Source organism: Amblyomma mixtum, chromosome 5 (genome assembly GCF_055824585.1).
Source record: "Amblyomma mixtum isolate Tamu chromosome 5, ASM5582458v1, whole genome shotgun sequence".
Classification (NCBI taxonomy): Eukaryota; Metazoa; Arthropoda; class Arachnida; order Ixodida; family Ixodidae; genus Amblyomma; species Amblyomma mixtum.
In genome coordinates, this window is record NC_143016.1 from 78,363,328 (window position 1) to 78,379,453 (window position 16,126).

Sequence of the window (16,126 nt, forward strand, 5' to 3'; positions counted from 1 at the left end):
CAGCTATCGTAATTAGGCTTAATAAGAGGTATAAGCTGAAGGTGGTTCAGGCCTACGCGCCCACATCGAGCCATGATGACCAGATCGTTTAAACCTTCTACGAAGACGTGGAATCGGCGATGACCAAAGTAAAATCACAGTACACTATACTGATGGGCGACTTCAATGCGTAGGTAGGCAAGAAGCAAGCTGGAGGCCACGCGGTAGGTGACTATGGCTTAGGTTCTAGGAATAGCAGGGGAGAGTTATTAGTAGAGTTCGCAGATAGAAATAATTTACGGATCATGAATACCTTCTTCCGCAAACGAGCCAACAGGAAGTGGACGTGGAAGAGCACCAATGGTGAGACTAAAAATGAAATAGACTTCATACTGTGCGCTAAGCCTGGCATCGTACAGGATGTGGAGGTCCTCGGAAAGGTCCGTTGTAGCGCCCACAGAATGGTAAGGTCTCGCATTAGCTTAGTTTTGAAAAGGGAGCGCAGGAAATTAGTGAAGCGGAAGTCTATTAGCGAGTTAGCATAAAGAGGGAAAGTATAGGAATTCAGGATTTTGCTGCAGAGCAGATTTTCCGCTTTAACTGAAGATGACAACCGTAATGTTGAAACAATGGACAATCGTCTCACAGATATCATAACGGAGTGCGCCGTAGAAGTAGGCGGTAGGATGGTTCGACAGGATACCGGGAAACTGATCTGATTCCGGGATAAGGATACCGGGATAAGGATCTGATTAAGAAACGGCAAAGCATGAGGACGTCAAACTCCATAGGTAGAATAGAGCTAGTAGAGCTGTCGAAGTTAATAAATAAGCGCAAGGTAGCCGACATCAGGAAGTTTAACATCGCGAAGCAGCGAAGAGAAAACTAGCCATAGGTAAAAACCAGATGTACGCGATAAGAGACAAAGAGGGCAATGTCATTAGCAATATGGATAAGATAGTTAAAGTAGCCGAAGAGTTTTACACAAATCTATACAGTAGCGATTGCAATCAGAATGTTACTGAGAGAAGCAGTGGAACACAGCAATAGGACACCCCGCCAGTAACGAAGGAGGAAGTAAAGAAAGCCTTAGGAGCAATGCAAAGAGGGAAAGCAGCTGGTGAGGATCATGTAACAGCAAACTTGTTGAAGGATGAAGGAGAGATTGTGCTCGAAAAACTAGCCACCCTGTATACACAATGCCTTGTGACCTCGAGCGTACCTAGAGCTTGGAAAAACGCTAATATTATCTTAATTCATAAGGAAGGAGACGCCAATAGGGTCAGGACAACCTTACACTTCAATCAACCAAATGACCAGGCAGGCTTTCGTAAAGGATACTCGAGAATAGACCATATTCACGCAATCAATCAGGTGATACAGAAATGCGCAGAATATAACCAGCCCCTATATATAGCGCTCATTGATTACGAGAAAGCATTCGACTCAGTAGAAACCTCAGCAGTCATGCAGGCATTGCGGAATCAGGGTGTAGAAGAGTACTATGGGAAAATATTGGAAGATAATTATAACGATTGCACAGCTACCATAGTTCTCCATAAAGTCAGCAATAAAATTCCAATAAGGAAAGGTGTCAGGCAGGGAGACACGATCTCGCCTATGCTATTCACCACCTGTTTACAGGAGGTATTCCGGGGCCTGAAATGGGAACAGTTGGGGTTAAGAGTTAATGAAGAATACCTAAGTAATTTGCGATTCGCTGATGACATTGCCTTGCTAAGTCACTCAGGACATGAACTGCAAAGCATGATCAATGAATTAGACAGGCAGAGCAGAACGGTGGGGCTAAAAATTAACATGCAGAAAACCAAAGTAATGTTCTACAGCTTAGCTAGAGAACAGCAGTTCGAAATTGGTAGCCAGGTGCTGGAAGTAGTAACAGAATATGTCTATTTAGGGTAGTTAGTGACAGCTGATCCAGATCATGAGAGGGAAATAACTAGAAGCACAAGAATGGGGTGGAGCGCATATGGCAGGTTATCTCAGATCATGAATGGCAGTTTACCAATATCCCTGAAGAGAAAGTATACAACAGGTGTATCTTACCGGTACTCACCTATGGGGCAGAAACGTGGAGGTTAACAAAGATGGTTCAGCTTAAGCTAAGGACAACGCAGCGAGCTATGGAAAAAAAAATGATAGGTGTAGCGTTAAGAGATCGGAAGCGGGCGGAGTGGGTGAGAGAACAAAAGCGCGTTAATGATATCCTATTTGAAATCAAGAGGAATAAGTGGGCTTGGGCAGGGCATGTAATGCGAAGGCAAGATAACCGCTGGTCCTTAAGGGTAACGGAGTGGATTCCAAGAGAAGACAAACGTAGCAGGGGGCGGCAGAAAATTAGGTGGGCGGATGAGATTAAGAAATTTGCGGCAATATGGCGGCTGCGGCTGGCGAAGGACAGGGTTAATTGAAGAGACATGGGAGAGGCCTTTGCCCTGCAGTGGGCGTTGTCAGGCTGGTGATGATGATGATGAGTGGTTATAGCGCTCGGCTGCTGACCCGAAAGACGCGGTTTCTTTCCCGGCTGCGTCAGTCGAATTTCGATGGAGGCGAAATTCTAGAGGCCCGTGTACTGTGCGCTGTCAGTGCACGTTAAAGAACCCCAGGTGGTCGAAATTTCCGGAGCCCTTCATTACAGCGTCCCTCATAGCCTGAGTCGCTTTGGGACGTTAAACCCCCCCATACCTAAACTCAATATACCTATCACGCTGCTCCAGATTAGGGTGAGGAGAATGAAGTTAAACACACCAAACTCGCGAGCACAAACGCCCACAAAAAATTATCACAGGATGCGCATCAGACTCGTGCCCTTGAACAAATTTAAGACTGTTTTCGTAGCACATAACTCCGAATGTGCGTCGCGCCAATGTCCTTGTACATTTGCCAGGCTCAGGACAAAGTCCTGTCGGAGCCATAGTGAAGTTTTCAATATGCCGCGAAATGTTAAAAAATGACTGAAGCTGCACATTACTTGTTCCTGGTTCGAGCACAGTGGATTGCAGAAGCATCCGAGTTTTTACTGAAGTAATTTGTGTATGCTACAGAGAGGAGAGTCTGGTGGAGGCTGGTGCGGTCGCGTGTATCGGTGCTCACCGGCATGTAGAAATCGCAGGTGGGGTCGACCCGTTGAAGGGGGCCGCACTAACGGTTTGAGAAGAACTACAGGGAGCGTTGCGAGAGCTAGGATAATACAGCCCCAAGTATCGCTTCATGATACCTGGAAAGGAAATAATCCACCGTTTATGCGAAGTGGTCCCCATGCCTGCGATCCTGCAATGAACAGGCAACCGCTGCAGCGCAACACATGATGTAGTCTACAGATTTCGGTTTGTAGGTTGTTTTTATAAAGACAAGATGTTAATGGGTGCGTGATGATCTCGCTAATTCCAGTGCACGCTGGATAATCAGTGAAGGTAACGCATGCTGTACACGGCTGTTTCAGAACATATGCAAAAGCTGCTCGCAGAGCACCCAGTTCTGCAGCGCAGCTGATCTTGAGTGTTTGCGTGCCGCCGAGATTGTATTGCGCGTGAATGGTATCAAGATGCCGATGAGAGATTATGTGGATGTGAATTTTGTAGTGCTCACTGTGGCATATGCACGAAAAGCTTTGTGTACCACATGAACACAAGAGCCTAAAAACTTAGTTCGTGCCACGCCACCCACCTGAGCACTTCAAACAATAAACAGGTTCTTAAATATGCACTGTTTGTCCTACGCAAAAAGCTCGCAAAACTACTTCTGCGTTTCTGAGAGCAGAAAGGACAATCAAGTTCTTCGTCCCTATAAATGTTGAGCATAACTTTTTGTTTTACTTTTTGTGTTTTTTTTTTCTACTGATAATTTGAGTCATTACCTTGTCATACAGCGCTAACGTAATATTTATTTCGTTTGCTGATTTCACTCGAAACTAGCACGTGATTTTTTGGTGAAAAAGTTTCTGAAAATTGGATTTCTCGTACACCCCTTCTGCATTCAGAAATTGGGCTACACCAACTTATATCTGTTTTTTTTTTTTTTTATTTCGTAAGGCTTCACGGACAAAGCTATTTATTTCTTGCACAACAGCATATTGCAAGCGGCACCTCCCTCCCTTAAACATTTATTTGTAGCGCCCTCCTTTGGCTGCGCCTAGAGCGCGGCCAAAGCGTGGCCGCGCTAGAAAGAAAATAAAGACGGCGCGGGGCTGCGGCAAGTGAAGCCAGGCCAGAGAGTGTTATTCTTGCCTAGATCCGTGTCAGCTGCTCGTTCCTTCGCTCCTTAGGCATAAGCCTACAGACTGTTTTAGCCAAACTCACGGGAAAGTGGTCACTTCAGCCGTTATGATACTGGCCGACATTAAGCATGATGGCCATAGCTGCGTGTGTGTTATAAACCCCACCACAACACATTAAAGGTGCACTGAAGAGGATTCTGAACATGTCTTTTTGCCGTGGGAACTCAATCCACACGTTCCTAGCATTCTTAGAAACAGTGACTTATTGCCCTGTGTGGCCGATTTCCCCAATTAAAACGAATTAACGTCCGGCTCCCGCCTTTTTTTTTTAATTCTGCCTCGTACGGTGGGCGGAGTCGACCAACGCTTGGAGCGCCTTTCACCCAGTCCCGTGGAGGCTTTGCTTTCGCTTTATTTTGTTTTTTAGGTTTCCATGAATAAATAGTTTCATTTGCAGATAATATAGCCGCAAAATAATCCCGAAGAAATAAAAATACGCGCGGACTATTTGCTACTACAGACTAGTACGTATTACTCCGCCGATGGCAGAGTGGCAAGCCGCCACGGGACTGGGTGAAAGGCGCTCCACGCGTTGGTCGACTCCGCCCACCGTACGAGGCAGAATTAAAAAAAAAGGCGGGAGCCCGACGTTAATTCGATTTAATTGGGGAAATCGGCCACACAGGGCAGTAAATCGCAGTTTCTAAGAAAGCTCGGAATGTGTAGATCGAGTTCCCGCGGCGAAAAGACAAGTTCAGATTCCTCTTCAGTGCACCTTTAAGCAGTGACACAGTTACTTGCAACAGATAATTCCAAAATGGCTTAAAGAGTGATATTTGATTTGTTATTTGATTTTGTGACCTTACTCATAACGTTTCCACACGATAATGACCCATGATGCGCATTAAAATTTCCCTTCTGTGTTGTCATTTGTGCAGCTATTGTGTTCTCGTCAACGTGTAAATGATAGCTAAAGTAAAGTCAAGAACCTAAAGGAGTAAAGGCGCCAAATTTAAACGGTACGAAAAGTTCTCTTTTGCTTTTCTTCGTCCACAGTGGTGACTACAAGCAAGTATAAAGAGAAAGTTATGCAGAAAAAAAAATATTTTCTTTTTGATTTTAAGATACCAACGACAGAGCTCGACCGACGTTCAGAAACTTCGCTAGTGAAATCAGCATTGTTCAAGGAAAGGATTGAGAAACGAACTTCTGCTGGCCCCCATTACCTGGACACATGGAACCGATGTGCTGGGAAAAACATTCGGCAGCGCACAGCGTGACGTAGCATGTGCGGAAGCTGTCCCTATGGCGAGAAAAAAAGGCGATATTCTTGTGTGCTTTCTCAGCAGCGACGTGCTTCCGAAATCCCCACGCAGACGTGTTTCCGAGACCCCCCACGCGCGAAAATCGAAACCGAGACTACCGCGTAGGAGTCACGTGATATTAACTTATGCAAGGGCCATTAGTCAATTATACGCAGTGTACCAGGATCATCGACTCTGTACACAGGGTTTAAAGAAAAAGAAAATAACATTAAACATTGGTGACTCGACAACTTCAAGCTGCATGAAGACAGTTTGTGGAGACATCGAAAAATGGGCGACTCCTAAAAGACGCACTTCTGCTCAAACAAGCAGCTCTGAGGAACGCAGCCACCTTTCAAAGATGCTCGTATACGAACTCTGTTGCGTTGTTTTGCTGTTTCACGGCGCGTAAGCATCTTGGGCTATCATGCGAAAAGCATTGTTTTTCGATTACTACAAGGCGCCTGTCCAAAGTAATGCTGTTTTTTTTTCTTTGGGAGGGGGGGGGGGGGGGGGGGGGCAAAAGAAAGAAAGAAGACAGAGAATTAAATTCATAAGAACGAAGAATTTAAAATACATTACTGATTAAGACAATTGTTGCTCGCTGATGCCAAAGGCGTAACGCTAACAGCGACATGAAAATGTGCCTAGAGGAGGAGTCACCCGTGTATTACACCATTACCGCCAACTCTCTAGAGTTGCCGGCGACGGTGCGATACAAAACCGACAAAAGTCGGAGCACTTGAAATCGCCCCAGCTATGCTATACTGAATCTTGAGTATTAACCATCGTTCAGTCATTTTTCACTAGCTGCGGTAAAGATAAAGGGAATATTCTACATTTCACGTAAGCTTTTTGTTCTGACCCCGGCAGTCTACCCTCATGTACAGCCACTATGTTAGAATGCCTAGAATTTGCCGCGATCCTTTTTATGCCTTTGGCTGTAGTCTGGCACTCTGCATTCTCAATTCCTTGTGGAATGTGCCACTGCAAGCATCAAGTAATAGTAAAGCTGCCTAGAAGTGCGCGCGGCACCACACCAAGCTTTGCTCTGCGTTACGCAAGCAGTATACGTTTGTATTCTTGCAAACACTCTTCCTTTTTTTCGCTTGAAAATGCACTTTACAGACGCTCTTCACCACTCCGGCATGCGCCAGTGGAAAACACTTCGTAGCTTCCTCAAAACAGAAAGTTATACGGTATTTGTTCATCTTTCAAACTTGTTAACAGTTTATAAGAGGACGTACGCAAATTGTAACCTCAATACCTATTGAGAAGCCAAGCCGAACAAAAGATAATTTTGTTCTTTTCACTGACGTCATCTGCGTCATTCGTCCACGCTAGCGCGTTAATTGAAACTTCTCATCTTGTTAAACGAATATCCGAGTCGAGATGTAGATTGGCCATGTTTGTTCGTCCTGAGATCGAAAATCAGCAACGCGAACAAAAAAAAAACAAGGACAAAGCAAAACGCAAAACAAACGATAACGTGCATTTCAGCATAAAATGTTCGAATGGTGCAATGGAACAAACATGGGAAGACACGGAGGAGCTGGTAGTAGGCGCTCTTTCTGCGCCATTGCGCCATTCAAAAATTATATGATGAACCAATTAGCCCAACAGCAAGTACTTCTGCAGTGAATTTCAGTGCGGGGATTTTATAAAAAAAAATCCCAAAGACTTGCAAATGTAAAGACCTTTCTCTGCACTTTACTGGGATAAGACATGTGCAACACTATGATCCGCAAAGCAGCAGCGTCACAACAAACCGCGTAAGCATTGTCTTCACCATTCTAGAATGTGAAGGACATCACGCCCGTAGCCCACGGGCAAGTTGCACAAGCTCCAAAAATGATCGCGCATACCGCACACACATCCCTAGCGGGTGGTTGCTCGGGAGCAACTACTGAAATGTGGTGGAGGTGGCTGCTTCTTGTTCTCGGTGCGCTCGCCCCTTGGTGGCTGCGGCTCCGTTGTGATGAGTGCCCATTTCAATGGTCTTTCAAGTTTTGACGAGCGAAGACCATGCTGGTCTTCACTCCTTGAGCGATGCGTCAAGTGCAAACCGAGCCTCGGAACCCTCGCTTCTGTACAGTACAATCACGCGCACTACTCTGCGGAGTATCTTGCGCAGTTTACGGACAGAAGTTTACGGAATGCGATTGGATGGGAAAAAAAGTTATTTCGGTGAAGCAATTTGATCCAATCGCTTGAGTTGTCTGCACATGTGAGGGGATATACATGCTCCATTCACTGGTATCAGTTCTCGGACTGGGTCGCGAGGAAGGGATGCCATACATTTAATTCCTATCACACGCATCTCGCAAGTTTTTGCTGCAACTGCACTCGTTTCTCTAAGTAGTTAGGAACCAGTTAACGCTTAGTTTTTAACAGTTCAGACTAATGGGGCCCCCACTCTTAAGTAATGGTGGCCTTGTAATTTCAATAATTACTAAACCATGGCAAATACCTTTACATGCTATTGTTCTAGGACCATATGAGAACCCATATTCCCCAATCTAGAGCATCCGCCTCGCATTCGGGAGGTGCTGGGTTCGATCCCCAGTGCCGCCGGGTACCCATCGGTTTCTTTAATGGGTACAAGATTTCTCCTGGCCTGGTGCTCGGCTCTTCTAGGGTGAAATGCTTGGGAAAAGGGTCTTAGACCAAACAGTTGCCTTGGCGGATGAGTGATAAGTTCCCCCGCCAAGCAACCATAAGTCCGCCTCGTGCGGCATAAGTCCAATTTGTGGCCCTTTTTTTTTTTGCTTCTCCCAAACGTACACCCCTAAAGAGAGCCGAGCGCCAGGCCGGGGGACGTTTGTACCCTTTTGACCGGTGGGTGCCCGGCGGTGGGTTTCGAACCACCCACCTCCCGCAGCCGAGACGGGCGCTCAAACCACTAGGCCACGACATTTCTTTATGCTAACGTGATAATCACTGCAGATCCTGACAATGATAAAGTAGCCAGGGGAATAAGAATGCGGTAGAGTACAATTTACAGGTGCTATCAGATCATGAATAACTACTTACCGATATTCTTCGAGAGAACTATATAACAGCTCCCAACGCTCAGCTGTGCGGTAGAATCTTGAAGGCTAACAATTCAGGATACCGCAACGAGCTGTGCAAAGGAAAACATAAGGGTAACGTTACAAGAGATGAATAAACTAGTAGGTGCTAGGAAACATAAGTGAGTTAATTGTATCCTGGCTGAAATCAAGAACAGGAAATGAACGCATACAGGGCATGCAATGAGGAGGAAGATTGCCGATTGTTTGTAAAAGTAACGGACTGGATTCCTCGACCATGGATTCCACGTGAGTCCTAACCATTAGAGAAGCGTTAAGAGGCATCTTCTTTTTATTTTTTCTGCTTAGTCTATGAGACACAGGCGCCGCAATTACTGGCATCATCAATATAAGCTAACTGCACCTATTCTTGAACCAACCACATCGCCACCATTGCCCATGAGAACGTGAACGAAGCATGGGGCGGCAGAAAGTCAGGTGGGAAGTTGGGAAAAGATGAGGAAGTTCGCGGTGATAAGGTGGGCCACCGCTGCCACATTAAAGGGTTAAATGGATGAATATGAGAGAGGCTTCTGTTCTACAACCGAAAGGGCTGGGTTGGTATGGATGAGGATGCTATTCACGAAGATGAAGGCAAGCGTATGACTCACAGGATCTGAGGGCAATCGTTGTTGAGCCCTCCCAGCGGCTGACCCAGTTTTATTCCTTTCCTTCTTTTAATTCCTTTTCTCTCGTATTCATCTCTTTCTGATTTATTTATTCTGTGCTATTATTCGCTTTATTTTGTGCTTCTATTAGTTTTTTTCTTCTTTCTCTATAGGGAATGAAAGGGACTATACAAAATAAAAGTATTCACGAGAAGCAGTCAAACTAAGTATTCTGAAATTGAGGGTGGCAGTGAGAATTCAGTATGTTCAAAAACGACCGGAAAATTCTGACATCCTTATCTTTCCGATTCTGGTCGCATAGAAGCATAGAACATTTCTTTATGCTAACGTGATGCTGTATTTCGCTATGTACTCTAAGCTCTTGAGAATGCAGCATATGAAAAGCTTTCACATTTGAGTCCGTTTGATAAATTTTGCTTCCAAAGGATTGAGAAACCTCGCGTAAATTCCAAGCTCACTTTGTTCCCTTAGTTTCTCCATGCGGCGCACTCATCTACATTTTCTACATAGCCACGTAGTCCTAGTGTTCACCCCAGCAGCACTGGTGATTGGCCCAATATCGGAAATGCCTGGTGTAACCCTAGTCCTTTGTAGAGCCGGCCTTTGCCAATACATTTCTAATATTCAGCCTACTAGCTGTACTGCTGGGCAAGCTTGAAAGAATTTTATCGTGTTGGCTACCCATCTTCTTTTATCCTCCTTTCACCTTAACCCTCTAGTGTTTTAGTGTCATTTTTTCACACCCAGCAAAACCTGCGGCTCAAAAGGTACGTGCACGTTTCGTTCATGTTCCATTGTCATTTCCCCAAGAGGTAACAGATAATAATAATACTACATTCTCTCACAGGTCTTCCTAAAGGGTTGCAAGAGGAAATACGAAAGAGTTGCTGTTATGCTTTGTTTCGTAAGGTGTTACATATTGCGTTCATGGCAACAAAAATGAGTAGAGAACTGGGCGATAAATTACATTGCCACTACAATTAAGGTCAGCGCGAATGAGCATGCCATCGGTCAAGTAAGCGACGAGCGACCACAGGAACTTTTATAAGCTGCATGGGGCGGAACGGGAGAGCATAGTATTTCCCGCATGTATTTGCAAACAGGGTGGAACAAGGACCACTAACGAGAGTAACGCAATTGGCGTGAAGCCTAGGGATTGATCTGCCGCCACGTGAAGCCGCTTAAAGCGCACCGTAACAAGAGCAGCGGAGACGCGCCTGATACATTTGACAGCGCAAGAGTTGAAGACGAGGGCGAGACAAAGGCGAAGAATGACCCACATTTGCGCTGAACCGGCGCCCCCTTCCCGCTTCCTTCGCGTCTGCGCAGTTCCTGTACTTCCGGCACCTCCCTAAAGAACCCCGAAAACCTGTGCACCCTTTCCCCTTTTCCCGAATCAATGTCATAAAAAGCGAGGTCTCGCGGGCCTTCTCATCCCGAACGAGACGGGGCGAGACCGGTCGGGGTTCTGTTCCCCGGTGCGTTCTCCAGATGGCGCCGCCGGCACGGAGGGGGGGCCGCGTCCGTAGGGGGGAAAAGCGAAGGGGGGACACCGCGGTCCAAGCGGCCGGGGGGGAGTGGCGCCGATCGAAGGAACAGCGACTCGCCCAGGCAGCAGGACAGGCCTGGATCGAAGCAGGGCTGCAGCTGCAGCAGCGGGCTCGCGTCACGAACCGCCCAAGAACGGGCCGCCGCCGAACCAAGAAGGAAACCCGCACGGAATACCGCCGGCCCCGAGGATGCGACCATAACACTGCGCCGCCCCAGGGAAGTAGGCAGCGTCGACGAGCAGCGCACGAGCAGTTTTTGGGGGCCCGGGTCGTGTGGCCGCGCAGAGTGCGTCGTCGCGGCGAGCCAGCAGGTCTTCGACGGAGCCCCCGAGCACCAACCTCAGCAACGGTGTCGCGTCCGCCGCCCGCGCTCCAATGGTGGCAGGCCGGGGACGATGCTCTGTAAATGGAGGTTGCCCCCCGTGCGTCACCGCGTGAGCGAGCCGGCCTAGGGGCGCCCGACCGGCCCGCCCTCCGCGCTAGGCCTGCAGCTGAGAAGGTGCACCCGCGATCATGCGCCCGCGCCCCGGCGGCCTCTGCAGCAGCCTAGTGGGCCAGCCCTGCGTGCCGCTGTGCGAGCCGCCCGCCGCCGCGTTATGATGCTTCCCTTCGGAACGACGGCCCGGAATCAAGACGAGCTTCTAGCTGCAGACACTTCTCCAAGGTGAGCCACGCTTGGACGCCCTCTCGCCCCGCAGGCGACGCTCCAGCCTCCGGGGCAAGCCGCCGGCCCGCGACCCGGACTCGGGCCGCCGCCGATCATGCCCCGCGACCTGGGTCGCAGACGCGGGGGGAGGGGGGCAAAGGGCAAGGGCGCCACTAGGCCTAAAGCCAACGGCACACGGCACCCCGTCCCGGTGCGGACAGCCGCTCCACGCGCTTCCCGATGGCCCGCGGCAGTCCCGCAGAGACCGGACGCGTGTAAGGCGAGGCAGCCGCCGAGTCGGCCAGCGCGTGTGAGCGCAGACCGAGTAGCGTCATTCCCTCCGCAGCCCGCACACACCTACCTCGCGCGACGGCTACACTGGGCCGCGCGCTCCCAAAGCCAGCGGGATCCGCCCAAGAAACACGCCTGTCCGCGGACCCCTGCCTCTGCACCAGTCCCTCTTTCTGCCCGCAACCGGGCGCTGCCGGGTCGCCTTTCTGCGCCCAAAGGGCAGAGCAGGTCGTGCGAGGAGCGCTGCCAATGCCGGTGACCCACTTTCGGGACGGGACGTGCGCCGACACTAGGCCTAAGCGGCTGTCCAAATATGCGCAGTGCCCCCCCAAAGGTTCCGATCCTCTCAGCTGCTTTATCGCGTGGCCGCGACGGCAGAGGCCGGTTTTAACTCCCCAGAGAGGATCTGAAGAGGTCGATAGTGAATTGAGCTGAAATTCGAGGACACTACGCCGAGCTGTGCGACTTGTGCGGCCAAGTCATGCTGTTCGAAGGCTGGTTTGTTTTGGACCGCGGGGGAGTGTTTACGCCGCGAACGAATTTGTCTGGAAAAAGGTACGCAAACTCGGAAAGTTTGGAAGGGAGGAGAATGCAACTTTTACCAATGCCCTGCCACTCCCTACTGTGAATATCTTAATATCCGTAATGGCTGTTGAAACACGTACATTACAGGGTAGAGGCCCTCGGACAGGGGTGACTTTGAACGTGTTTCTTAGCAAGCCGCATTCAGGTAGCAACCGACGTCGTCATTGGTGTTTATCTCTGCTGTTCGCAGAGTCGAATGAGTATGCAAGAAAACATCCGCGGCTCTAAAGCGTTGCCTATGGCACTGAACTATACTGAACTTTACACCAGTTTAGTGGCTGCCGTGGCCAGCAGTGTCATCTAAAACACCAATCTCTATTAAGGGTGTGTTAATGTCGCTGTGTAATTTTCAAAGGCCTTCCATTGATGAGATTCTCCAGAGTCTATCTATCACGCAGGACTAGGTGCTCCGGAGGTTCTGCATTTTGTCTGAAAGAAAATATTGGCCACGTTCTTAGTCGTTCCAGTTTTTTCGCACCATTGCAGCCCATCGACCGATGGCGCACCCACGCAGTGCTCATGGGTGTTCCAAATATTGTGCCATTTAACAGAGCGACTCCTTTTTTTTTCTCGCAAGGATCCTATGCCTATGGAAAGAGAGGTTTAGCGAATGATGATGCTCGCCATTGATTGCATTGCTTTACTTGACAATGGGAGTGACAGTCATTCGATTAAGAAGAATTTTGGCTCGTTGCCGGTGACGAAGCGCATTGTATTGTTGCCTAAAAGTAGTATCGACCGTATTGCGCGACTCAGAATAGGAGCTACCAGACATTGCATGTCCTCCGCAGATCGTTACCACGATAAGTCACTCGGGTTGTTATCGATAAAAGCACTCCATACTTTGAACGCGTGTGTGTTGATGCGTCTATTGTGGGTTCCTTTCTTGGAGAGGTATACAAACGAAGAAAATCCGCCGCAGTAAACGCGCACTTATTCATGCTTATAGGAAAAAAAAGTGAGCTTGGAACAGTTATCCCGCCACCCCTCTCACATTCCTTCCCTCTATTCTTTTTTTTTTCTCGATGTGATCACCACGTCATAGATGCGAGGACGCAAAATGGGACACGCCCATATGCGTCAGTGGTCGTTTCGCAACACGCAAATTTGGTTCGGGCGCTGGTTTAATCTATTTTTGTCATTGTTGCTAAATACAAAACCCTATAATCAGTGTCTTCATCAATAGACATGGCTTCTCGCTCATTAACTTTCCTTTATATTCGCGTTATATGCGATGAAAGATATTTATTTTTATTATTCGAAAAGCGTCGCACTAGAGTAATTCGCCTTAAAACATGCATTTGTGCTGGGGATCGTGCCAGCCTTTTTAGTAATATGTCTGCGGCAAATATTGACGAATAGGTCATGGTATTAAACTGTCTGCTGAATGGAGCGTTTAGCACTACATCGCCTAAACTCGCGCACCTGTTTTCTGGGAGGGCTGTCTTCCAGTGTTTCAGTACAAAATTCCTTCGCATTTTGCGTCGATTAATTGTTGGTTGATGTCAATTGTTCGTGAAGGAGGTATTGGAACACCACTGGAGAAATAGGCGAGAAACGGAAAAGATTTCGTCACAATCTGGTTGTGTTACAATAAATACCGAAAAGTGCAGACTTAAGACAGAGGGTATAATGGCTGATGTGCTATACTGACGACGTGCGCGCTCATTATATGCCCGTTGAGTGGTTCAAAGCGATTGTCAAAGAAAATTTGGCTGTGGTAAAACAAGGTCGCATAGAAAGACAGATATGACGAGCGCTCGTCCAGTATCTCGTTCCTTGCGACTGCGTTTCTAGGAAGTGAAAGTTATCGTTATCTTTATTGTGTACATGTTCAGAATAGGCCACACGCTAAAAGCCAATGAAAATAACGCGAAAGTGTCCGTGACGTTGTACTGTAAACCCATCTGTGAGAACTATACCAGCTAGTTCAACATACTTCACTCACTGAAGTACTTTTTTTCTTGAGAAAGAAAAAGCAAAGCTAACGGGCAGTTTATGTATTTACATTTCGTTTTCTTTTGCCTCTCCGATGTCATTTAGCGATTTCCAGAACTGTGACATTCACTCGCACTCACAGTTTTCAGTCTCCTTCCGAACTGTTCTCATATTTTGGCATCAATTAAGAACATGCGAGTAAGAAAGTTTGTCAGTTTCATTGGAAAGAATAAAATAGGTGACTGATAAAACGTTATTTCAGCTGAATGTCCTCAGCCGAACCGACAAACTCTTCGGAGATAACGACTAGCGACGTCATAGACGCTCCAAGCGCATTCTTTCACCCTTGTTTGAAATGTAAAGAACACAACAGTTCGAAATGCCAGGTGTGATGATGCAGTCATCCCAGCTAATTCTAGTTACCGATTTCTGGATACGGCATGTTGCGTGTCGTTGCAGCGAATGATGTGTAACTCCTTCGATTCCACATTCAGCTCAGACTCTATATCTCAATCACCGGAAAAAATGTGTAGTCCATAGGCAGCACTGTCGGAGAGGGTGTCATATTGCAGCCAATAGCAGACCAACAGCAGGGACCAACAAACAAGGGGCCACCAAACACTCTGGTCACGCGTATAATGCCACAAATGTCGTCATGGACGGCGGTGTAGTACTACTTGCAGCTACTGCCCTTACTACATTCCTCGGTTACCACTTCGCATGAACGTCCGAGAATTGGGGCCGCTTGAAAACCGTTGAATGCCTTCAAGTATTTGGATCAGGGAAACCTTTATCTGGCAAGCAGAAATAAAGAAGGGATTCGACAATGTCAGGAGGGGTCACACTTGCAACGCACCGGTGAGGACGGAATAGTGAGGCAAGCTGAGATAAAAGGGGGAGAAGATAGTGTTCTAGAAGAGCTAGATTAAAGAACGTATAAGAAAGCTACGAAAATCAACTAGCTATTAGTGGATGACGGGAAGCGGCAGCAAACATTTCAGAGGTGGGCTGAAGCGCTCAATGAGTGTATTATAAACACAACTGACTATTCAGTAAACGCAGACAGCTCGATACGTCCCATAAATTCTTCCCGACGTTCTGTCCAAATCCTTAACGACCCACACCCAACTTTATTCGTCGCTGCTTACGCTCGGTCTCGGTCATCGCTCGCGCTCAACGCCGCTGCGCCGACATTTGACGTGAGTGGGCCAGCAGTGTAAAAGGAAAGCGGAGAGGACGGGAGAGGGTGGCGTTCCTCAGCTCAAAAGCGGGCCGCACAACATCCGGCATCCCGACGCACCGCACAATGAGACCGCGCGTTTCAGACGTCAACACGCCGTATCGAGGGGAAGTCGAGGGGCCAATCAATACGCCATGAGCTCGGAACGATTGATCTCGGGCATTTTCGGCAGCCCGCTCCCTCCGCGACGGCACTACTCGGCCCCTGCCGTCTGTCGACGACTGCGGCCGCTTCTTCTCCTCCGACTTGCGTGAACGCTCAAAAGCCACCGTGACGGAGCGTTGGACTCTCTCTCTGCATTACCCACCCTCGCCAAACATCTTTCTCTACATCGCCCCTCGCTATCTATCCTGCTTAGGACTAACTAGGGGAAGTTGGGTCTGTGTATTAGTTTAATTCACGCGTCCTACTTTTGGAACTCAACGAGAAAAACGTTCACTTTTTTTCTGCACTTCCTTATTATTTCCACTTCTTTACCGCCTTTTCTACTTTACTTTTTACTTCTTTGACGCGAACCGTGTGCAGGCCAAACTAATTAGGAGATTAAATTTGCATGTCGTAGCGTGAGCAAAAGCAAGTGATTACAGCGGATGACACTGCAAAGCTCGGTGTATCGTCGGCACTAACTGAGAGGTGAATTGATGCAGAAACATAGG

At 48.0% G+C, this 16,126-nt stretch overlaps 1 protein-coding gene across 9 annotated transcripts in view; it reads left to right on the forward strand.

Annotated features, from left to right (window-relative positions):
• Positions 1–10,811: 10,811 nt before the first annotated feature.
• The window catches only part of para (sodium voltage-gated channel paralytic), a 204,739-nt gene continuing 199,424 nt past the window's right edge, over positions 10,812–16,126 (forward strand). For 7 of the 9 annotated variants that reach the window (XM_089545193.1, XM_089545192.1, XM_089545200.1 and 4 more), the window contains exon 1: positions 10,812–11,434. The gene's annotated coding sequence lies outside the window, so the exon portion shown is untranslated. The remainder of the gene's footprint in view (positions 11,435–16,126) is intronic. The other 2 variants (XM_089545198.1, XM_089545199.1) reach the window with 1 other exon arrangement.